The following is a 26,094-nucleotide window of genomic DNA, read 5'->3' on the forward strand; positions in this document are numbered from 1 at the left end:
TCCTGTTTGTCCTAATTAGATTGTAAGCTCTCTCAAGCAGGGATTGTCTCTTCATGTTCAAGTGTACAGTGCTGTGTACGTCTAGTAGTGCTATAGAAATCATTAGTAGTAGTAGTAGTAATCTATACGCATGACATACATCCTACAGAATCAGATATCAGACATTATCTTGCTAGGACACCGCTGCCTAGATTTTCTTTGGCTGAGGTGTAATCCTTGTCTGCTCCAGTTACTTTGGCAGAGCTTCAGGGGCCATCAAGGACCTCACTTTGGTTAAGACCCGGGTTGTGATGGGTTTTCTAATAGATTTTACAAATGTTTGGTAAAATTCTTGTCTAGGTGTTGCTTCGGGTGTTTAATCATCTGGTGAACCTGTCTGAGCTCCTGTATTGTTGACAATTAGCCTTGATTTCAGTGTTAGCTAATCCAGAGAGAGAGCCATTATTGAGCACTTGTTATTGGCTTATATCTCTTTTAAACACTTATTGCAAACTCTTTATGAAAATCTTGGCCAGTCGCCTTCAGAGATATCTCCCCAGGCTCCTGTATGAGGATCAGGCTGGATTCATTCAAGGTTGCCAGACTTTTGACGACATTCGTGGAATGCTTCACTTTTACATCAAGCTCAGCTGGTCCATACTCTGATGCTCTTGCTTTCTCTCGATGCAGAGAAGACCTGTTACCATGTTCATTGGACTTTTCTGTTTCAGGTGTTGCATTATCTGGGGCTGAGGGGACAATATCTACAATGGTTGCAGCTTATCTATACGAATCTGCTGGGTAGCCTTAAGATCAATGGGACTTGTACAACTGTATTTGCTCTTTGGGGAACTAGACAGGGTTGTGCCCTATCGCCCTTACTTTTTGCCTTGGTCATAGAATCGCTGGCAGACTTGATACCGGAACATCTGAGGATTATTTTTTTTTGGGGGGGGGGGGGGGGAGGATTTATTAACCGTCTTTATGAAGAGATTCACTCAAGGCAGTGTACAGCAGGCACAGTTTATTATAAAACTTACAATTTTGTTAACAGCATAATAATAGTCAAATAACCAAGAATAAACATAAATACAATAAATGAGATAAACTTGAAAATAGTAAATTGAAAACTAATAATGGAACTACCGTGAAACAGTATCAAAAATATACACATTTTACAGCACTGGAATTCAAATACCAGAGATATAATACAACTAGTAAAAAAGGCCCGTTTCTCACACAAATGAAACGGGCGCTAGCAAAGTTATCTTGTAATGGCGATTATGTTTTTTAAGGGAACCGTTAGGAGAAATGTTCTGTCAAGATAAGTAATTGGGAAGGGTGTATAATGAGTAATATGCTCCAGGGGTATGAGATACGGATTGTTTTATCTATGTTTTTTTTTGTTTTAATCTTTCTTTTTTTGTGATTTTTATGGTATTTTTTTAAAAGACTCCATCCATGTCCAGCATTTCTCCTCTCCTCTCTTCCCTCCCCTCCATCCATGTGCATCTCCTTCCTGACTTCCCTCCCCTCCATCCATCCATGTCTAGCAACTCTCCATTTTCCCCTGCCCTCTCCATCCACCCATATCCAGCAAATTTCCTCTCTCCCCTGCCCCCTCCATTCATCCATCCATGTTCAGCAATTCTCCTCTCTCCCCTGCCCTCCCTTCCCCTCCATCCATGTCCAGGAAATCTCCATTCTCCCCTGCCCTCTCCTCCATCCACCCATATCCAGCAAATTTGCTCTCTCCCTTGCCCCCTCCATCCATGCATGTCAAGCAATTCTCCTGTCTCCCCTGCCCTCCCCTCCTGTCCATTGATCTCTTCTCTCTCCCTGCTCTCCCCTCCTCTCCTGTCCAGCGATCTCTTCTCCCCATGACCTCCTCTCCAATTCCAGTCATCTCTTCTCTCCCCCTGCCCTCCCATCCATGTCCAGCGATTCTCCCCGCCCTCCCTCAGCTCCCTGATAGCCCTCCTCTCCGTTCCTTCCCCCCCCCCCCCCCCCCGCACGTTTAACCCTTTTACTTTCAGGCGCAACGATGGCAGTGAAGAAGACAACACAGCTTCTTCCTTCCCTCACACAGTGTCCCGCCCTCACAGAAACAGGAAATGCATCATTGCAGAAGGCGGGACACTGTGTGAGGGAAGGGAGAAGCCAGAGGCGAGCCCGCTGTGTTGTCTTCTTCACTGCTGTCGCTGCACCTGAAACTAAAAGGGTTAAACACGCACATGGGGAGGAGGAACGGAGAGGAGGGCTGTCAGTCGGGAGCTGAGGGCGGGAAGGAGCGGAGGGACCGTCTGAGAGCTGCCTGGCTGCGCGTTTGGGGGGGCAGCAGCCAGGGGAAGGTCACAGCCTTTTATATGGGGCGCCTATGACTGTTCTCCCATCCCATCCATGTCCATCAATTCTCCTCTGCCCTGCCCTCCCCTTCCCTTCCTCCCCTCGATGTCCGCAATTCTCTCCTCCTGACATCATCTTGCCTCCAGTGTTCCCTTCCCCCTCATTGTTCCGCCCTCTGATGTCAATACGTTTTAATGCGAGGGCGGGGCAATGAGTGGGAATGGATGTTACGAATCCAGGCATCCAGACGTAGAATGTTGGAGGTGCAAATTATTATATAGGATGTTAAGCATAATACTAATGATACACCTAATAAGCATGCATTAGAACATTCAACTAACAGATATGATGCCAAATAGTTTCTAAAATACGACTTACCATATAGCTGAGGGACCAAGAGCAGATATATGATGGGAACAAGATGAGTAGTACAGAGTCAGTTGGGATAATTTGATGGTTAGCTAAAATCAAGGCACGTTCTTTGTATAGTTTGGCAAGAGATAAGGAACTGAGCTAAGTTACAGTATGTGTAGCAAGCTAGTCCAGGTGCAGAATGGGTGTATAGTCAGTCACTCTACGTATTAAAGGCTTGGGAGCAGAGCCAGGCTTTCACCTGCTTCCTGAAATAGAGATAGTTTCAAGTTATACTTAGCCCCTCTGGGAGTAAATTCCAGAGCGTGGGGACTACTCCTGAGAAGGCTCGCTGGCAGGTATCACATCGTACAATTTCTTTTGACGAAGGTACAGATAGTGATGATCCTTCAGAGGACCTTAGAGCTCTTAAAGGTGTATAAAGGGTTAACTTATTTTTTAAGTACTCTTGGCCCATTTTGTCTGAGGGCCTTGAAAATCAAATACAGAGTTTAAAATTTAGCCTTGCACAGTACTGGTAGCCAGTGTAGCTGCTCAGGGACCAGGAGAACATACGGTTTTACTATTCATGGATGAAATTTTGCTCACACTGACTAGCCCAGGGGAATCTTTGAAATCTGAGATTTTTGACATTAGTAGATGCGGTAGTGGCTGCTGTTCCGTTTCAGTGGGTTGCTAACATCACCTCGACCATTAAATAATTATACAAAGCTAATTTTCCCTTCAAATTGTGTGAATTATTTGCAGTATGGATTGCTGGGAGGGGTTAAACCTCTCATGGATTGGGCGGATCCACGCTATCAGAAGATGCTTTTGCCAAAGTTACTGTACTTATTCATGCCTTTCCCCCTCCCTACACCTGGGGCATTCTTTACTAAACTGCTTAAATGAGCTTTCACGTATTCCGAGGGTCCACAGATCCATTTTATATCAGCCTAAAGTTCATGGGGGCATGGGAATTCCTAACTTTAAGTTGTATTTCCAGGCTGCTCAACTCTGCATCTTGTCAGAGTGGCTTTCCTATTCTTCTAAGGTCTGGGTGAGCCTTGAGCAGTCTTGGATGGGGATACTCCGCTTTGGGAGGTAATTTGGCTTCCAAGAAAAGATCTTGCAGCTTTACTGAAAACAATCCCGATAGGCCTCTGTTTTCCGCTTTGTACGTGTTGTGGAATAGGGGACCGTTTTTTCCTCAAGCATAAGTATTTCTTATAGATGGTGATTTGCCATGTTCCAGGCTTCTTTCCTGGACACCTAGACTTAACATGTAAGAAGTGGGAGCGCCAGGGACTCCGCATCTTGGGCCAGTTTTGGGAGGGGGGGCTTTATCTTGTTTTCAGAATTACAGGAAGAATATGGGCTCTTTGATGTTCATAAATTTTCAATATTGGCAGTTGTGTGATTTTATTGTCCACAGGGCCCATGGAGAACTGGAGTTGGTAGAGACTCTTCTGGAGCAGGCAGTAAGAGAGGGAACACGCTAGGGGTAGTAAAACACAAATATATAAGGCCTTGCTCCTTTCGCCCATTTCCATACAGCATTGTTTTCATAAATAGGAAGTGGATTTGGGGAAGCAATGGGAACCTCAGCAATGGGAAATTGCTTTTAAGCATTTGGTCAAGGTCTCAATTGCCAGTAGTTTGGTGGAAAATAATTATACAATTTTGTATTGATGGTACTATACCCCCTTTCGTCTTGACCGGATATTTAAAACGGGCATCAGGATGTTTTGGAGAAATTGTGGTCAGCGAGGGGATATGTATCATATTTGGTGGATTTGCTCAGTAATACAGCCCTTCTAGAGTACCATAATGCACACTCTACAACAAAATCTTCAAGTGGCCTTTATTTCAGTCCAGGCGGAGTATTGTTTGCTCTATTTCAAGTCTGTTGGAATGAAAAAGGAGCAGCATAAATTAGCTACTATTCTTTTTATGGCTAGTAAATTTGTTTTAGCAGCCGCTTGTAAACAACCACTGGCACCTTCTGTGGACAAGGTCCTTTGAAAAATGGATTACGTTTACCAGATGACTAAACTTGCTGCTATCCAGCATGGTCAGATGCTTTCTTTTCATATGACTTGGGACACCTATCACCATTGGTGGACATCTGGAGTGCTGGGACCCATTTCAAGGTCCTGAGTGATCCAGGAGATCAGGTTTTTCTTTGAATGGGGGACAGAGGGCACCAATACTGTTTCCAGAATGGGAGTTCTGGACTTGGCTGTAGTGGGATGGGAATGGTTGGGGGTAGGGTGGGATTGGGTCAGTGAAGATTCATAATTGTGTGATATATTGTGGTTGAACAATCTTTGTTATTCTTTTTCTTAATAAAGCTCAAAATTAAAAAAAAAAAAAAAAAAGAATTTTACGGACAGCTAAGCTTCTCCCCCCAAACCAACTGGCCACCAACCCAGTCAGCCCAAGTCGCTGACATCATTTTGAGGAGATCTCCTCAAGCCTTCAGAAATGGCAGCCAGCCCAGACAAGAAGGGGAGGACCGTCACCATGCCATCATTCCTCTGATATGCAGTGATATTTAACTGGCCAGAAATGGCTCCTGGCCGGTTAAATAGCGCTTAACCGGCTATCCGGAAATATTCAGCAGGAGATAGCCACTGAATCTTCTCTGTCAGCACTTAGTGGGTAACCAGTTATATTGCACAATGTGATTGGCTCTCCGCTAATATTCAGTGCATCAGCAGCTAAGTTTGGCAGCCAAATCCTACTGCCGAAATAGCAGGCCTATCTTTGGGCCGCCGACCAGTGTTGAATATCAGCTTAGCCAGTTAGTTTAAACTAGCCAAAAATAAACCGGATATTCAATGCCAGTCAATGGAAATGGCCCAGGATTGAATATCTAGTCTCACTGCTGACTGCGGTAATTAGCTGAGCTGCCTCCTATGGTCTGAATATCAGCCCCTTTGTTACTTTCGGCCACAAGTCATGCGGCCCACAGTCTCCTATTTATATGACATATGGGGGCGTATTTTCAAAGCACTTAGACTTACAAAGTTCCATAGGTTACTAACAGCCTTATTTTCGAAAGTGATGGGCCTCCAGATTTCGACCCAAATCGGGAGATAGGCGCCCATCTCGCAAAGGCGCCCAAATCGGTATAATTGAAAGCCGATTTTGGGCGTCTTCAACTGCACTCCGTCACGGGAATGAACAAAGTTGACGGGGGCGTATGGGAGGCGTGGTGAAGGTGGGACTGGGGTGTGTTTATCGGCTGAGGAGAGATGGGCGCCTTCGGCTGATAATCGAAAAAAGAAAGGCGTTTTTAGCGCGAATTTAGGTCACTTTTTTTGAACCCTTTTTTTTCATGAACAAGTCCCAAAAAAGTGTCCTAAATGCCAGATGACCACCGGAGGGAATCGGGGATGACCACCCCTGACTCCACCAGTGGTCACTAACCCCCTCCCACCAAAAGAAAAACAACTTTAACAACTTTGTTTTCCAGCCTGTATGCCACCCTCAAATGCCGTACCCAGCTCCATCACAGCAGTATGCAGGTCCTTGGAGCAGTTGTTAGTGGGTGCAGTGGACTTCAGGCAGGTGGACCCAGGCCCATCCTCCCCCTACCTATTACACTTGTGGTGGTAAATGGGAGCCCTCCAAACCGCCCCCAAAACCCACTGTACCCACATGTAGGTGCCCCCCTTCAGCCATAAGGGCTATGGTAATGGTGTAGAGTTGTGGGCAGTGGGTTTTGGGGGGGATTGGAGGGGCTCAGCACCCAAAGGAAGGGAGCTATGGACTTGGGAGGTATTTGACTTTTTTTTTTTAATTGTTACAAGTGCCCCCTAGGGTGCCCGGTTGGTGTCCTGGCATGTGAGGGAGACCAGTGCACTACGAATCCTGGCCCCTCTCACAACCAAATGCTTTGGATTTGTTCGTTTTTGCGCTGGACGCCTTCGGTTTCCATTATCGCTGAAAAACGAAATCGCCCAGCTCAAATCCGCACAACTCCGATGCATTTGCCGGGCACAAACCGTATTATCGGAAAAAAAAGATGGGCGGCCATTTTTTTCGAAAATACGGTCTGTCCCACCCCTTCACGTACCCGTTCTCGGACATAGACGCCCATGGAGATGGGCGTTCGCATTCGATTATGCCCCTCTAAGTGCTTTGAAAGTGAGCCCCATGGAGACTTGATGAAGCAGATTCTTTAAAGATTCCTGTGAGGAGTGTCAATATGCTAGACATAAACCGAAAAGGTTAAAGCAATTTCTAAGCGGTGTGGGGCATGTATGTTGAATCCCTCTCGCATAGGGCTAGGAGTTTGTTGCTGAACTCCGGTTGAAGGGGCAGGGTGGGGATGCTCCGCGGCAGTTAAAGGGGGGAATTAGGCAGGGATCATGATTCGGAAAGTTGGCTGGTGGACCTCCCCTCTTACTTGTTTACCCCCTCCTTTTTTTATTATTTCTTTTCTTGGGGGGATAGCAAAAGCGGGAAAGGAATAATATGGAATAAAGGGGAATAATCGAGGGATAGGGAGGCCTCAGAGGACCATGAGATTGTTCAGGGAGTTGTTTTGTCTGAGGAGGGAGTTACATGGGATAGGAGGCCTAAGATAACAGTCACGCAATAATAAATATTGTTAAACGCTGTTAAAAACTGTTCATGCATAGTTGTGAGGGGGGAAGGAGGGGGGGTCAATGCTTGGAAACATTTGATGATCCAACTTTTGATGACTTGCATATGGATGGGGTTGTTCCAAGTATTGGTGTATGGCATATTAGAAGTGGTAGTCGTTTTATGGGATGCATCATCAATATAAAAATATAAACATAAACATTGAACATAAAATAGAGGGGTGGGGTGGGGATAAAATGTTAAACGTTTGATGACGGACTGTAGTAATTGGATCTTACTGAGTACATTTTCATATTTGAGCTCCTGTATAATTAGATTGTGGAATGTGTTTCCTTTGAATTGTCATCAATAAAAAATGTTGAATCATAAAGAATCCTGTGAGCATATTTACCAATATATATCTTACTCAATGGCTGTATAATTTACGTACATACTCTCATTTTTATCCAACAGATGATGGATTTGGGAGCAACAGTAAGAGAATGAGAGAGTGCAATGGGCAGCAGATGGAGGAATTGAAACATAAAGACCCCTCCAGAGACAGCACAGACCCTTTAGCTGATTGTGTGGGAGGTATGAGTAAAGTTACTCCACCCAGCATGAAAGAAAAACTTCAGAAAGGAGACAGACCCAACGCATGTAATGAACAAGAGAGAAATTCCAATCATTTCTCAAATCTTGCACAAGTTCAGAGACTCGATGGAGAGAGACTGTTTCAGGGCATTGCATGTGAGGAAAGGTTGTCTGAGAATTTAAACCTGACAGGAGAAAAAAAGGTTCACAGACACAAGTCATTCCAGTGTACTGAATATGAAAAATGTTTTACATATAAATCACAGCTTATAATTCATCATGAAGTTCACAAAGGGAAAAAACCACCAAAATGTTCTGCACATGATGAAAGCTTCAGTCAAACATTTCAACTGAAAAGACATGAATTAACCAACACAAGAAAGAGACAAGAGCATGAAATGAACCTCCAAGAAGCGAAGCTGTTTAAATATTCAGTATGTGATAAAAGCTTCAATCAAAAAAGTAATCTCAGAATTCATGAAACAATCCACACTGGAGAGAAACCATATACATATTCTGAACGTGATAACAGCTTTAATAATCAAAGTGCCATCAGAACTTATGACAGAATTCACAATGGAGGAAAACTATATAAATGTTTTGAATGTGATAAAAGGTTCTATTATACAAGTAGCCTCAGAAATCATGAAAGAATCCACACTGGAGAAAAACCATATAAATGTTCTGAATGTGATAAAAGCTTCAATCGTGCAAGTAACCTCAGAGTTCATGAAAGAATCCACACTGGAGAAAAACCATATAAATGTTCTGAATGTGATAAAAGCTTCAATCGTGCAAGTAACCTCAGAGTTCATGAAAGAATTCACACTGGAGATAAAATAAGGAGGGAGACCTTGTAGAAAGCACACAGTCTTTATTTGTTAACTAAAGCCTCCCAGGTAATAAATCATCTGTGCCCGACATGCCCATGTTTCACCTGAAATACCAGCTGTGTCAGGGACAAGATTAGCAGCTGATGTAAAACTACGGACTTCACCTTGGCTGGTTCAACAGATAAAAATGAAGCAAGCATCCTGTTTCTGGGTGCCTCGTTTTATCTTCCACTTTGGATTTGTGGACTGCTTGCCCTATTGTTTTCTCACTCAAAGATGCAGAGGTTACATCAGACCTGCTGTTTGTAGATGATTTGATGTTCTACAGTTCCAATAATCAACATCTGTCAGAACAACTCCATTTAGTGAAAAGCTTTTCAGATATCATCAGCATGGCTTTTGGCTTGGATGAATGTGCTAAGGCAATTTTCCTAGGAGGAAAATTAAGTAAAACTGAAAACATCTCTCTGATGATTGTGCTGTCAAGGAGCTTGAACAGGAAGAGACTTACAAATATCCAGGAGTCGAGGAATATCGAAGAATCCAGTATAAATTACTGAGAGAAAAGACCAGCAAAGAATATTATAGGAGATTAAAATTGATACTGAAAAGTGCTCTAACATCAAAGAATAATGTACAAGCCATCAACCAGTTTGTGATCCCTATACTTTTGTATAGCTTTGGAATTGTGGACTGGCCTCTTAAATACCTTGAAAAGATGGATGTATGAATAGTAAAACTCCTTAGCTCTCATGAGGTTGTGTGTAAGAATTAGTGCATGCTGAGACTGTACATTCCTAGAGCAGGAGGGGGAATGGATCTCGTAGAAATAGATTATACATATAGAACTACCATCATATAATTCAATAAGAACATAAGCACCACCGTACTGGGACAGACCAAAGGTCCATCAAGCCCAGTATCCTGTTTCTAACAGTGGCCAATCCAGGACACAAGTAACTGGCAAGATACCAAAACAGTAAGGCAGATTTTATGCTGCGTATTCTAGAAATAAGTAGTGGATTTCCCAAGTCCCTTAATAATGGCTTATGGACTTTTCTTTTAGAAAATTATCCAACCCTTTTTTAAACCCTGCTAAGATAACTGCTTTTACCACATTCTCTGACAACGAATTCTGGAGTGTAATTGTGTGTTGATTGAAGAAATATTTTCTCCTTTTTGTTTTAAATTTACTACCTAGTAGCTTCATTACGTGCCCCCTAGTCCAAGTATTTTTGGAAAGAGTAAACAAGAGATTCACATCTACCCATTCCACTCTACTCAGTATTTTATAGACCTCTATCATATCTCTCAGCCATCTGTTCTCCAAACTGAAGAGCCCTAGTTGCTTTAGCCTTTCCTCATGGTGAAGTCATCCCGTTCCCTTTATCATTTTTGTTGCCCTTCTTTTTACTTTTTCTAATTCTGTTATATCTTTTTTGAGATGTGGTCTCCAGAATTGCACACAGTATTCCAGGTGCAGTCGGACCATGGAGTGAATCAGAGGCTTTATAAAATTCTCTTTTTTGTTTTCCATTCCTTTCCTAATAATTCCTATTTATTTCCTTATCCAATGCTGCACACTGAGCAGAGGATTTCAATGTATCATCAATGATGACACCTAGATCCTCTTCCCGTGTGGTGACTCCTAATGTGGAATCTTGCATCACATTTGGTATAGTTTGAGTTCCTCTTTCCTGCCTGCATTACTTTTCACTTGCTTACTTTAAATGTCGTCTGCCATTTGGATGCCTAGTCTCCCAGTCTTGTAAGGTCCTTTTGCAATTTTTCACAATCCTTTTGCGATTTAACAAATTCGAATAAGTTTATGTAATCAGTAAATTTTATTACCTCACTAGTTACTCCCATCTGTAGATCATTTATGGAATTCCAATAGAGAGTTTTCAACAATGGCGAAAGAAAGCCAGTAGTGTTTAATCAGATAGCAGAGTAAAGGGTGCACCTTATCGCCATCAAGTTCTAAGCATCTTGTAGATACAAGGAAAAAACACAATTTGAAGTGTCTGTATACAAATGCTAGAAGCCTAAAAAATAAATGGGAGCATTAGAGTATACAGCACTAAATGAAGAGGTAGATATAATAGGCATCTCAGAGACCTGGTGGAAGGAGGACAATCAATGTGACACTGTGTTAACAGGGTACAAAGTATATCACAATGATAGGGTGGATCAAATTAGAGGTGGATTTGCACTATATGTTAAAGAAGGAATTGAGTCAAACAAAATAAACATTCTATGTGAAACAGATAGTAGTGTGGAATCCTTATGGATAGAAATTGTGTGTATGAAGGGAAGGAGTATTCTAGTAGGGCTGAAAATAACAAGAAGCAGCATAAGGAGTGTCAAAGCAAATGCAAGGCGCAGATAAGGAAGGCCAAGAGGGATTACGAAAAAAAGATAGCATTAGAGGCAAAAAAAACATAGCAAAAATTTCTTTCGGTATATTAAAAGCAGGAAGCCGGCAAAAGAATCGGTTGGGCCGCTGGATGACCAAGGGGTAAAAGGGGCGATCAAGGAAGATAAAGACGTAGTGGAGAGATTGAATGAATTCTTTGCTTCGGTCTTCACCGAGGAAGATTTGGGTAGGATACCGGTGTTGAAAATGGTATTTTTATTTATTTATTTATTTGTAGCATTTGTATCCCACATTTTCCCACCTATTTGCAGGCTCAATGTGGTTTACATTATGCTGTGACGGCGATCGCCATTTCCGGGTACAGAATTTCAAATGGTAATACATTTAGTTGTATACATACATGGTAAAGAGGAATACATTGTGGTATTGCATACAAATGATTTTGCATCAAGTTGCATACATACATGGTACAGAGGAATGCATTACGGCATTGCATAGAGGTTTCTAAGTGATAAAATGAGTTGTAGCATAAGTTAGGTCGTCGACTATAGAGATGTCATCTTCAATTTATGAAATAGATTGGTAGTGCATATTGTTTAGCTTTCTTTAATAGCAGTGAGGTTAAACAGTCAAGTGACAAGAGTTCGGTTTTGTCTAGTTCATGTAAAAGTCTATTTATTTTGTATTTAAGATGGAACATTATGGTAAGTCTTCTTGAACAGGTTCGTTTTCAGTAGTCTACGGAAGATTGTTAGATCATGTATTGATTTTATGGCCTTCGGTAATGCGTTCCATAGCTGTGTGCATACGTTGGAGAAGCTGGATGCATATGTGGATTTATATTTCAGTCCTTTGCAACTGGGGTAGTGGAGATTGAGGAATGTTCGAGATGATCTTTTTGCATTCCTTGTAGGCAAGTCTACGAGGTCTGACATATAGGTCGGAGCTTCCCCGTGAACGATTTTGTGGACCATGGTGCAAACTTTGAACGCAATTCGTTCTTTTAAAGGGAGCCAGTGTAGCTTTTCTCTTAGGGGTTTGGCGCTTTCGTATTTCGCTTTCCCAAATATGAGTCTGGCTGCTGTGTTTTGAGCTGTCTGAAGCTTCTTAATGACTTGTTCTTTGCATCCGGCATAGATAGCATTGCAATAATTTAGATGACTTAGCACCATCGATTGTACCAGGCTATGGAATATTTCCCTTGGGAAGAAAGGTTTGATCCTTTTAAGTTTCCACATTGAGTAGAACATTTTCTTTGCAGTATTTTTCGCATGGTCTTCGAGTGTTAGATTTCGGTCGATTATGACTCCCAGAATTTTCAGACTGAGACCGGAAGGGTGTAATCTGGGGTATTTATGGTGCTTGGTTTGTTTGTGTTATATTGTGAGGACAGAATAAGGCATTGTGTTTTTTCTGCATTTAGCTTTAGTTGGAATGCATCCGCCCATGAATTCATTATTTGGAGGGTGTGTTTAATTTCATTTGTGATTTCTATTAGATCGTGTTTGAACGGGATATATATCGTGACATCGTCTGCATAGATGTACGGGTTGAGTCCTTGGTTGGATAGCGATTTGGCTAATGGTATTATCATTAAGTTAAAAAGAGTTGGTGAAAGCGGTGATCCTTGTGGTACTCCACATTCGGGTTTCCATGGTGTTGATGTTTTTGAGTTTGATATCACTTGATAGGTTCTTGCTGTTAGGAAACCTTCGAACCATCTAAGTACGTTTCCTCAAATCCCAAAGTAGTCCAGGATATTCGAGAGTATTTTGTGGCTGACCATGTCGAACGCACTGGACGTGTCAAATGTTAGTAGAAGCACATTGTTTCCAGTTGCAATTAATTGTTTAAATTTGGTTATGAGAGTGGTTATAACTGTTTCAGTGCTGTGGTTGGATCGAAATCTTGACTGTGAATCATGTAATATATTGAATTTGGTTAGGTAGTTGGTAAGTTGTTTGGTTACCATGCTTTCCATTAATTTGACTATCAGGGGAATTGATGCTACTGGTCGATAGTTGCTTGTGCCGTTTAATTTTTTCTTTAAATCTTTCAAGCGGGCGAGTCGGAGAAACTGACTTCACGGTAAAACTGGAGGACGTAATGGGGCAGTTCAGCACACTGAAGAGTAGCAAATCTCCTGGACTGGATGGTATTCATCCTAGAGTACTGATAGAACTGAAAAATGAACCTGCAGAGCTACTGTTAGTGATATGCAATTTATCCTTAAAATCGAGCATGGTACCGGAAGATTGGAGGGTGCCCAATGTAACGACGATTTTTTAAAAAGGTTCCAGGGGAGATCTGGGAAATTATAGACCAGTGAGTCTGATGTCGGTGCCGGGGAAAATGGTAGAGGCTATTATCAAAAACAAAATTACAGAGCACATCCAAAGACATGGATTACTGAGACCATGTCAGCACGGCTTTTGTGTGGGGAAATCTTGCCTGACCAATTTACTTCAATTCTTTCTTTGAAGGAGTAAACAAACATGTGGACAAAGGGGAGCCGGTTGATATTGTGTATCTGGATTTTCAAAAGGCGTTTGACAAGGTACCTCATGAAAGGCTACAGAGGAAATTGGAGGATAGGAGGAAATGTCCTATTGTGGATTAAAAACTGGTTGAAGGATAGGAAACAGAGAGTGGGGTTAAATGGGCAGTATTCACAATGGAGAAGGGTAGTTAGTGGGGTTCCTCAGGGGTCTGTGCTAGGACCTCTGCTTTTTAATATATTTATAAATGATTTAGAGATGGGAGTAACTATCGAGGTAATTAAATTTGCTGATGACACAAAGTTATTCAAAGTCGTTAACTCGCGACAGGATTGGAAAAATTACAGAAGGACCTTACGAGACTGGGAGACTGGGCAGCTAAATGGCAGATGACGTTTAATGTGAGCAAGTGCAAGGTGATGCATGTAGGAAAAAAGAACCCGAATTATAGCTACGTCATGCAAGGTTCCACGTTAGGAGTTACGGACCAAGAAAGGGATCTGGGTGTCATCGTCGATAATACACTGAAACCTTCTGCTCAGTGTGCTGCTGCAGCTAGGAAAGCGAATAGAATGTTGGGTATTATTAGGAAAGGTATGGAAAACACCTTGAGTATTGTGTTCAATTCTGGTCGCCGCATCTCAAGAAAGATATAGTAGAATTGGAAAAGGTGCAGCGAAGGGCAACTAAAATGATAGCGGGGATGGGACGACTTCCCTATGAAGAAAGACTTTTCAGCTTGGAGAAGAGACAGCTGAGGGGAGACATGATAGATGTATATAAAATAATGAGTGGAGTGGAACAGGTGGATGTGAAGCATCTGTTCACGCTTTCCAAAAATACCAGGACTAGGGGGCATGCGATGAAACTACAGTGTAGTAAATTTAAAAGAAATCGGAGAAACACCAACAGCCTTTGTTATTTCAGAGCAGAACAGAATCCCACAGTTTCCAATAACCGTCTCCAAAATGATCGCGCTCATCCTTCAGAATGTCTACGTTGAAATAACCAATCATTGCAGGCCCTTCCTCACTGACATATCTCTCAGTCATAGAATCAAGCTTCTCAACTAGCTTAGAGAAAAAGCTCTCAATCGCCACGTTCAGTCTCGCTGGATTCACATTCCATTTCTTTTTTTTTTATTTGCAAAACTTTTTATTGAATCTTCAACAGTACAAAACCATGGAGATCAATTCGCCTATATTATTCAAAGACAACACCACTCAGGCCTTGACAACAATCATTTTTCCCCTTCCTTTTATTCCACCATCCCTCCCTACTCCCTCTTCCTCCCCCCTCCCCCAAACCCGTTCTACCCTCCCTCCCACCCTTTCTCCCCCGCCCCTCCTCTTCACCCATGCTAGTACCTGAATTCCTCACTCTCCCTCTACCCTTTGCAAGGTCCCCTCCAAATGTAGCCATTCCTCTGCATTAGGCTTATATTTTTCCTTACGTTTATCTGTCATTTTTTCCATTTCCATTAATAAATGCAGTTTGTCTTTCCAGTCACGTGCCGAGGGGCCTGTTTTTTGTTTCCATTTCAATGATATAGTTGTTTTAGCTGCTGCTAAACACATACGTTTTAATCTAGTTTGCCATGCCTTCCCTCCCTTGTTCCCATAACCTAATAGACAGCATTTAGGATCGTAGGGAAATTGGATCCCTGTCACTTGTGTGATGAATCCAGTGACGGATTTCCAGAACTCTTGTATAAGCGAGCACTCCCACCAAATGTGAAAATATGTCCCTTTCTCTTCCTCACACCTCCAGCAAGTATCTGAGGCACTCGAATACATTAGCTTTATTCTATCTGGTGTATAATACCAGCGGCTCATAACTTTATACACATTCTCCTTGACCAACACGCATATTGATGCCTTTTTCACCTCCATACACATCTTTTTCCACTCTCCCCTGCTGAATTCCTGCTTTAAATCTTGCTCCCAGGCTTTCATGTAAGATAGCTTCTCTAAGGTTGTTCCTCTAATGTGATCATATAATTTAGAAATCCCTTTTCCTCCCCCAGTTAGGGTCCCCCACAGGTTTTCAAACTGTTCACTCTCTAACCAATTACCCTTATGCCATTTTGCTGCTACCATATAGTTTTTTACTTGAAGGTAAGCATAAAGATCTGTCTCTGGGAGATCATATTCCCTTTGAAGCTCTTCAAAACTCTTTAGGTTGCCATCTTTCGTGAACTCTCGAAATCTGATTAAACCTTTGTCAAACCATGAGGCCATTATTTTATTCTCTTGGCCCCCTGGGAACCCCCGGCTCCTGCGTTAGCCACGCATAAGTGGATCTATTTTGCGTCCCCCTTAATTTATGCTTTAGCCTACCCCAGAGCACAAATAAATGGGAATTTTTTTTTTTTGTTACATTTGTACCCCGCGCTTTCCCACTCATGGCAGGCTCAACGCGGCTTACATGGGGCAATGGAGGGTTAAGTGACTTGCCCAGAGTCACAAGGAGCTGCCTGTGCCTGAAGTGGGAATCAAACTCAGTTCCTCAGGACCAAAGTCCACCACCCTAACCACTAGGCCACTCCTCCACTCCGAAATGAAGGGGTTCAAGGTCATGGTTTGAATCCCCCTAATTCCACCTGAATTTTCTGCAATTCCCCTTTAGGGACTGTAATCGGTAACGTTTGAAATAAAAATAACAGCCTGGGAAGTAAATTCATCTTGACCGCCGCTATTTGGCCCCACCAGGAGAGCCAACCCTCGTTCCATTTATTTAAATCTCTTCGAATGGCGGAAATAAGCGGTGTGTAATTCAATTGATATAAAATGTTAAGGTCCCGAGGTATGTGTATGCCTAAGTAATGGAAACTTCTGCCCGTCCAGCAGAATCCGTGCCTGCGGCCTATTTGTTCTGTTTCCTGGTCCGTAACTGTTATCCCCATAAGTTCAGATTTATCAAAATTTACTTTGAATCCAGACAGCTTCCCAAATGAGTTCAATTCCTCTATAAGTATCGGTAGTGTTTCTAGTGGTGATCCTATGTAAAACAGTAAATCATCAGCGAAAAGCACTAATTTATGCTCTGTCCCCTCCATGCGTACCCCTTTTATTTCCTTCAACATCCTTACTCGTTGGGCCAGAGGTTCAATGGAAGTGGCGAACAGCAGTGGAGACAAGGGGCACCCCTGTCTGGTCCCCCGGTGTATATTAAAGGGGCTCGACCATCCTCCATTGACCTTGATCCTTGCCATCGGATGTTCATACAATCTTTTCACCCAGCCTACAAATGGGGTCCCCAGTCCCATTTCCAACATCACCTCCCATAAATATGTCCACTCCACTCTGTCAAACGCCTTTTCAGCGTCTACTGTTAGTAATGTCATAGAATTCCCTCTCCTCTGTGCCCCCCCCACATCAAATTTAGGGTTCGTCTAATATTATCTGCTACCTGCCGATGGCGAATGAAACCAGATTGATCTTCATGTATCAGAGACGGTAAGATTCGATTCAGCCTGTCGGCCATTACTTTGGCTAGAATCTTGACATCTATGTTTAACAGGGATATCTGTCTATAGGACCCGCACAACATGGGATCTCTCCCAGGTTTCAATAACACCGATATCCCTGTTTCTTGCATACTGACCGGGAACTCCTTTCCTACAAAGCATGCATTCCCCATTCGCACTAGAAGAGGCCCCAACTCCTGTTGAAAGAGCTTATAGTATTTGGCAGTGAATCCATCTAGCCCCGGAGACTTCCCCCCCTTTAGGCCTCTGATTACCCCTAATACTTCTTTCAGCGTAATTTCAGCCTGCATCGCCTCTCTCTGCAGAGCTGTCACTTTCTGGAGACCTAGTCTCTGTATATAGCCCCTAATATCTTAAATTTTATATTTTAAATTTAAATGCTTTACTTTTTGTCTATTAGATTGTAAGCTCTTTGAGCAGGGACTGTCTTTCTTCTGTGTTTGTACAGCGCTGCGTACACTTTGTAGCGCTCTAGAAATGTTAAATAGTAGTAGTAGTAATATCTGCTATGGTTGCTATTGACTCTGTTTTGTAGAGGGTTTTATAGAACTGCATAAATTGATCTCTAATTTCCTCATCTTTATAAAACAGCATATCTTTTGGACCTTTAATTTTGGTGATCGTGTTCCGAATTCTTCTATCCCACGGGCCTTTAGCTAGTAGTTTCCCTGCTTTGTTGCTAAACTCAAAGAACTTCTGTTGCATTAATTGCCTATGAAATTCCATGGTTCTCATCTGACTTTTTTGCAACTCCGCTCTCCATTTTTTTAGCTCTTCCACATGCTGGAGACCACCCTCCCTTTGATGTAGTGCTTCCCATCTGGCCAATTGTTTCTTAACTTCCAGCTCCCTCTCTACCCTCAGCTTCTTATGTGTCCCTTTCTTGATTAGTACCCCCCTCATTACTGCTTTTAGTGCATCCCAAACTATCCCCTCAGATACTTCTCCAGTGTCATTTATTTCCAGATAGTCTTTGATAGTTCTTTTGATTTCCTGACAATCTGTTTCCCCATCTAATAAAGATTCGTTGAGTCTCCAGATATGACCTGCTACTTGCCTGCCCAGCCCTGCTAGGGTCACCTATACTGCTGCATGGTCGGAGGCATGTATGCTCTCAATTTCTGCATCTTTTGTGTCCCCCCATACAATCCTGCTGCCCCAAATGGCATCAATTCTAGCATATGTCCCCTGTACATGAGCATAATGTGTGTACTGCCGTTGCCCTGGGTGTTTCAGTCTCCATATGTCTACCAGGTCTAACTCACGCATTAGCCTAAGAAGTTGGCGCCCATTATAGCCTCTCCCCTCATCCCGTCTGTCAGAGTGATCAAGGGTCTCCACCGAATGATTAAAGTCTCCCCCCATCAGTACCACCCCCCCTACAAAGGGAATCAGTTCTGCCCTGATAGTTTCAAAGTACCTCCCTTGGCCCTTATTTGGTTCATATAGGTTTATTAGGGTAATACTACTATTATTCACCTTCCCTTTGATTGCTAGGCAGCGTCCCTCTGTATCTTTATATACTGCCTCTTTGACAAACTGCAAATGCTCTTTCACATAAATCACTAGACCTCCCGTCTTGTTCCCCCTAGAATCAGCCAATGCAAACCCCTCCCCCAACCCTTTATTCATAATTAACGATTCATCCTTCTTCCTGATATGTGTTTCCTGTAACATTATTATATCACAATTTAATCTGCGCAGCTCTCTGAAAATTATACTTCTTTTACCCGGACTATTTAGTCCATTAACATTCTGTGACACAATGCGTAACCTTCCTCCCCCTTCCCTCCCCTATCCCCCTATCCCCCCCACCCTCCCTACGTTCCCCCTCCCTAACCCCCCCTTTCCACTGGCATCCTCCATTTTGTGCCAGTTATCCCCTCTAGGAAGCACGCCCTCTTCAGAGCATGACTATCCAATCTATCAGCCTTACAAACATCCCCTCTCTTATAACAGCTATTACAAACATTGCCCCCTACCTCAAATCTCATAGTTAACCCCTCAACTAGTTAAACTGTTGCAACCACTTCCCATATTGGGAGACTTATACCCGTTCACAGTCTGTTTCAAATTCAGGTGCCATCTTCCTTCGCCATTTTGTCCCTCGCAACCCGCGAGGGAGGACGATTCTTCTTTCCCTCGACCCTCTGCCAGCCTGTCTGTTCCTTCCTCCCGGGGTTGCATTGAGAATATTGCGCTGGGTCTTCCATTCTCGGGACATCAGTACATTCCATCTGCTTTAGAATTGTCCACGCTCCCTGCGGAGACTGGAGCCGGCGAGAGTTGTTTCCCACCGATACTTGTAGCCCAAAGGGAAACAGCCATCGATAACGCAGTCCAGATTTTTGCAAGTAATTAGTGACTTCCTTAAAATCCCTTCTGCGCTGTAGCGTTTTCCTAGCCAAGTCCTGGTATATCCGGAGCTTGATTGATTTCCAGGTTATATCTCCTAGTTCTCTTCCTCTTTTCCATACCTTTTCTTTGACTAGGAACCTATGGAAACAGGCCACAATGTCTCGAGGGAGTCCATTCTTTGGTGATCCCAGGCTTCTGTGTGCTCTTTCTAGTTCAACAGGTTCTAGCCCCAGACTTGCTCCATCGCTTGAGTCCTGATTTAGCAGAAAAGCACAGATTTCTTGCACCACTTTCTCTGAGTCCTTATACTGGTCCTCCTCAAGAATGCCTCGAAATCTCAAATTGCACCTTCTGGTGCGGTTTTCTAAGTCCTCCATCGCTAATTCCATATCTGCCCTTGCTTGCTGTTCGGATTTCAGGGAGCCCCGGAGTTCACTCACTTCCAGCGTTACTGCCTCCATTTTCTCTTCATTGTCCGCCATTCTGTTTCCAATTTCCTTAACTTCCTAGCGTAGCTCCGCAACCACAGTTTAAATACTGCGTCGCGTCGTCACATCTCGTTTTTCAGCTCCTTAAACCACCTGGCAAAGTCTCTCTTGCTGATCTCTGCTTCACTTTCAATCTGTTCCTCGGGGTCTGGGTCCGACTCACTTTCTTCGGCCGCCATCTTGGTCCCACAAGGCCGGAGACCGGCTCCTTTGCCAACACTCGGTGCATCCGACGTGTATTTAAATTTCACCAGCTTTTTCTTTGCTGCCATATTTCGGAAGCAAGTTCTCTTGCGGTAGGGAGTCTATTTCGCGATGTGATGCGGGGGGACGTCTCACTTTTGCTCTAAAGACTGCGGAGCTCGCTGATCAAGCAGCCATCTCTTCAGCTGATGTCACTTCCTCCAATAAATCCATTTCTGTTCAATCTGACGCAAATAGCGGTGGAGATCTCCTCGACGGGGAGAAGGAATCATTTACTCCAATACTGGGCATCAAAGCATCTTAAAATTATGGGTTAATTCCAAACCAAGTGCTTCCAATGGCTCCATTAGTTTCTCAGATGATATCCTATGAGGGGCATAATCGAACGCCCATCTCCATGGGCGTCTATCTCCATAGACGGGTCCGTGAAGGGGCGGGCCAGACCGTATTTTCGAAAAAGATGGGCGTCCATCTTTTGTTTCGATAATACGGTTTGTGCCGGGCAAATGCATCGGATTTGGGCAGATTTGAGCTGGGTGATATCGGTTTTCAGCGATAATGGAAACCGAAGGCGTCCAGCTCAAAAACGAACAAATCCAAGGCATTTGGTCATGGGAGGGGCCAGGATTCGTAGTGTACTGGTCCCCCTCACATGCCAGGACACCAACCGGGCACCCTAGGGGGCACTTATAACAATTTTAAAAAAAATTAAAATACCTCCCAAGTCCATAGCTCCCTTACCTTGGGTGCTGAGCCCCCCAAATCCCCCCCAAAACCCACTACCCACAACTCTACACCATTAACATAGCACTTATGGCTGAAGGGGGGCACCTAGATGTTGGTACAGTGGGTTTTGGGGGCGGTTTGGAGTGCTCCCATTTACCAGCACAAGTGTAACAGGTAGGGGGGGATGGGCCTGGGTCCACCTGCCTGAAGTCCACTGCACCCACTAACAACTGTTCCAGGGACATGCATACTGCTGTGATGGAGCTGGGTATGATATTTGAGGCTGGCAAAAAAGTTTTTAAATTTCTTTTTTTTTGGTGGGAGGGAGTTAGTGACCACTGGGGGAGTCAGGGGAGGTCATCCCCGATTCCCTCCGGTGGTCATCTGGGCAGTTGGGGCACTTTGTGGGGACTTGTTCGTGAAAAAAAAGGGTCCAGAAAAAGTGACCCAAATTCTGGCTTTTGACGCCCTTCTTTTTTCGATTATCGGCCGAGCGCGTCCATCTCTCCTCGGCCTATAAACACGCCCCAGTCCCACCTTCACCACGCCTCTGACACGCCCCCGTCAACTTTGTCTGTTCCCACGACAGACTGCAGTTGGAGACGCCCAAAATCCGCTTTTGATTATACCGATTTGGGCGCCCATGGGAGAAAGGCGCCCATCTCCCGATTTGGGTCGAAATATGGGCGTCTTTCTCTTTCGAAAATAAGCCTGAATGTCTGTGCTCAATCAATCTCATCTTCAATACCTGAGAAGTCTATCTCACGTATAATAAAGAACAAGGACACTGCAATACATACACAGTATTCTTAGACTGACAAGTAGTGCAGGCAAGTAGAGCAGATCTCTGTTTTGTTTTAGGATGGATAAATTCTGAAGAGTTCACCATCAATTTGCATACTGAACATTGACCATATTGGATATGTCTGCCCTGAATGTCTTTCATATTATCTCCCAACCAAACAGAGTAACTTAAAATGTCTTTTAAGTTTGCATTCCTAGAAAACTAGAAAACACATTCAAAATCTCTAAAAGATGGGTAACAGTTTTAAATGTTTTATTATATTTCAAAATGCATGCACAAAGGTCATTACAGTCTGTCTGATGTACACTGAGAAACACTCACATGGATTACATAATGCACACTTCCTAGCTTTCTTCATTATAGAGCCTGGATAGTCCCTTGCAATTAAATTTAGTACTCAAGATTTTTGTAGGATGAACATAATCATCAGTAGAATCACATATTCGCTGATAATGCAAGAATTGAGAGAAAGGGAGGCTGGTTTTGGAATGTACAGGTTGCCTACTAGACTAATATAACAAGGTATTTTGATCAGTTGCTTTAGTTCAGGGGCTTTCTTAAAATATCCTATGCGGTCAGTAAGAATAGTGAACTGTCGAATGGATGGAAACTCTCCTATATTTTTCAATACTTTCCTCCATTCACTGGGGCAATTATTGGAAAAAGCCAATTTTCATACCTTCATGTATGTGTATGATATAGCAGTTCTCATTCTTAATTTCAGCTCCTTGGAGTTACAGCCAGAATAGAATATTGTGTAGACCTGATTGAGTTGTGGACGAGTCAGCATCAGTTAAAATTGAATAGGGAAAAAATGAAATTCATGCTAGTGGGCAAAATTAGAGATAGTAGGTTAGATAGTTCTCTCTCTATTACAAATATTGAATATATATTTGTTTCCTCACTTAAAATTTTAGGTATAATGTTTAATGACACACTTAAATTACACTCTCAGGTTAATCTATTTACTAAGAAAGCATTCCATCTAATGAGGAAACTTAGACCATAAATATTTCAGGAAACATGATTTTCGACTTTTGGTTCAAGCACTGATGTTATCCAAAATTGATTACTGTAATGTCCTTGTCTCAAAATGCCTAGCACCTAGCTAGGCCACCTGAAGGGTCTGTTTCCAGCACTGCTCAGGCCCACCTGCACATGGGCATGTGCTCTACACTAGCACTCTTCTCCCACCGACTGGGTCCCGCTTGCCTCTGGGCAAGTCTCCCACTCCCAAGTTAGTTCCCTGGTGTTTCCTTAGGACACTGAGGCCACAATCCCAGGGGTCCCACAGTTCCTAGAGAATATCCACAGACCCAAAACACAAACCACCAGAATTCTTAGTCAGTCTAGGACAACAGAGCTAATAAATTAATAGGTTTATTATCAGAAAAGTGGAACAGTGAATGATGAGAAAATATGAAATCAGCAAACAGTAACAGGTAACTGAAACAAGGATCAACATTAAACTAAACACTTTGCTACTACCTCAGTAGTACTTGGGGAGTTTCAGGAAAATAACTGCTCACAGGTTCTGAACAGGGCAGGGGCGTAGTCAGACAGCAGATTTTGGGTGGGCCTAGGCAAGACGTGGGTGGGCACCAAGCGTTCTCCCCCTCCCACCAAAAAAATATCTCAGCTGGTGGGAAAATGCTTCTCTCCAATTTGGCAGTCTGCAGCAGGCATGTGCTGAAAACAGCATGAGCAGGTGCCAGTATTGTGGAGAGCAGCGTTTTTGTTACCATCAGGGGGAAGTTTTCAGCTGGTGGAGATTGGGATCCCCACTAGCTACTGCTAAACATGTGCTACTGTTGGGTGGGCCCCGGCCCACCTGTAGCTACGCCACTGGAACAGGGTCTCAGTGTAGAGATGTTTCCCCTCTGCACTCCCACTCTGAAACTGGGGAAAATCCAGTACCTCCTGGCTGGATTTTGAACTCTAGGCCAATCAGAGCCCAGGGCATTAACGTTGAATGTATCTGACCAATGGCACTACAGGTTACTTTCCCTCAGGGCTTAAGCTGAAAGGAAAACAACTGCAGCCATAAAGCATAGAACAGGCACTACCTGCTGGCCAATTAAGGGAAATGCATTGAGGGGAAAATAGGTGTCATAAAGCACATACGAAATCACAGTCATAAGTCTACTGTTTCACCACAGTCACCTATTTGGATTGTCCAAAAGCAGTGTTGAAAAGATTGCAAACTATTCAAAATACTGTTTTACGATCGATATTTTCTCTGTCTAAAGTGGACAGAATTACTCCCTACTTAACCCATCTCCATTGGTTACCAGTTGAGGCTAGAATTATTTAAAAAAAAATTGTACTCTCTCTTGTTTAAGATCTTAAACGGCAGTGAGCCATTATATATGTACCTTTTGGTTCAAACTTCTCCACCTTCAGAAGCTCTGAAGCTATGAGCTGAGTTAACGCATGATTTTCCCAGCTTTAAAGGAAAAAGAAATAAGATAACATTTTAAAGGTATGTAATATCGGATCTAAAGGCCTCAGGGGGGACCAGAAAGATGCTTCCTTCACTTTGGATCTGGTCTCTCCCCTAAAAAGTATAAATGTAATTGGATGTTTCTGCACAAATTTCTCTAGGTCCAGTCGAAATTGAAAAGCATCATGAGGACGCATTGACACGAAAGATAAAACCTTTAGTCAGAAGAGCAATATCCACCTCAGATAACTGTTCCTTAGATAGATTATCACTACTGATTCTTGCACCCGCAGGGACGAGTATTGAGTCTATTGCATTGTTCCCTTGATTTTATTGGCCTCTGGGTCTCCACGAGCCCTTGCACCTCGGATGCTGCTCCTGTGTTGGATCCTCATAAAGTATCCAGTGCTTCATCACTGCTTACAGAACTACTTGAGGTTAATTGGAAACCTACTTTATGTCCTTTAGACCAGTTGTTCCCAAACCTGGTCCTGGAGGTACCCTAGCCAGTCAGGTTTTCAGTATATCCACAATTAATATTTTATAGAGAAATTTGCTTGCATTGGAGGCAGTGCATGCAAATCTCTCTCTTGAATATTCATTGTGAATATCCTGAAAACCTGACTGGCTGGGGTACCTCCAGGACCAGGTTTGGGAACCTCTGCTTTAGACTCTTCAACAGTGGTCTTCATCCATGAATACACAAATCTCTTGATGTAATCTTATGATCCCTGGAAATTTTGTTTAATTTTTGAGAGCTAGAGCGGCATAATTGAACGGCGCCAGTGAAATAGCTGGCCGGCCATCTTCGGGGCTGGCGCCGTAAGTGGGCAGAGCCAACTGTATTTTCGAAAAAGATGGCTGGCCATCTTTTTCTTTGCTAATACAGTTGGGCCCGGCCAAATGTCAGATTTTGCCGGGTTTGAGATGGCCGGCATCGGTTTTTGGCCATAATGGAAAATGATGCCGGCCATCTCAAACCCGGCGAAATCCAAGGCATTTGGTCGTGGGAGGAGCCAGCATTTGTAGTGCACTGGTCCCCCTCACATACCAGGACACCAACCTAGGGGGCACTTCTAAAAATTAAAAAAAAAAAATAGCTCCCAGGTGCATAGCTCCCTTACCTTGGGTGCTGAGCCCCCCAAATCCCCCCCAAAACCCACTCCCCACAACTCTACACCATTACCATAGCCCTTATGGGTGAAGAGGGCACCTACATGTGGGTACAGTGGGTTTGGGGGTTTTTTGGAGGGCTCCCATTTACCACCACAAGTGTAACAGGTAGGGGGGATGGGCCTGGGTCTACCTGTCTGAAGTGCACTGCACGCACTAAAAAGTGCTCCAGAGACCTGCATACTGCTGGCTGACATTTCAGGCTGGCGAAAAAATGTTTTTAAATTTTTTGGGGGGGTGGGAGGGGGTTGGTGACCACTGGGGGAGTAAGGGGAGGTCATCCCCACTTCCCTCCGGTGGTCATTTGGTGAGTTGGGACTCCTTTTTGAAGCTTGGTCGTGAAAAAAAAGGGACCAGTACAGCCGGTGAAATGCTCTACAAGCCTGGCTTTTTTTTTTCATTATTGGGCAAAGCCGGCCATCTCGTGACCACGCCCCATCCCGCCTTCACTACCCTACCAACATGCCCCCTTGATGTTTCACCAGCTCCGCAACAGAAAGCAGTTGAACCCGGCCAAAATCGGCTTTCGATTATACCGATTTGGCCGGGCTCAGGACAATGCCGGCCATCTCCCGATTTGAAGATGGCCAGTGATGACTTCCAAAATGAGCTGGCTAGTCTCCTTTTTAAATTTATCAATTGTTGTATCTTATTTAATTGCTCTTTATATTTACCGAAAAGCATAAGATGAGAGCAACGATTTAAAGTGCTGTTCCATTTATCTTCAAAACTTGGCTCATCAATAAACATCCTCGGAGTAATAGGTATTATTCCTGTTTTGCAATATTCTATCAAGCAGTCCACAGGAAGACGACAAAAATGATATGGGGATT

General features: G+C 43.4%; 1 pseudogene; it reads left to right on the forward strand.

The window, feature by feature from the left end:
* The window catches only part of LOC115462068, a 199,128-nt pseudogene that overhangs the window by 52,557 nt on the left and 120,477 nt on the right, over positions 1-26,094 (forward strand).

This window comes from Microcaecilia unicolor, chromosome 2 (assembly GCF_901765095.1).
Source record: "Microcaecilia unicolor chromosome 2, aMicUni1.1, whole genome shotgun sequence".
Taxonomy (NCBI): Eukaryota; Metazoa; Chordata; class Amphibia; order Gymnophiona; family Siphonopidae; genus Microcaecilia; species Microcaecilia unicolor.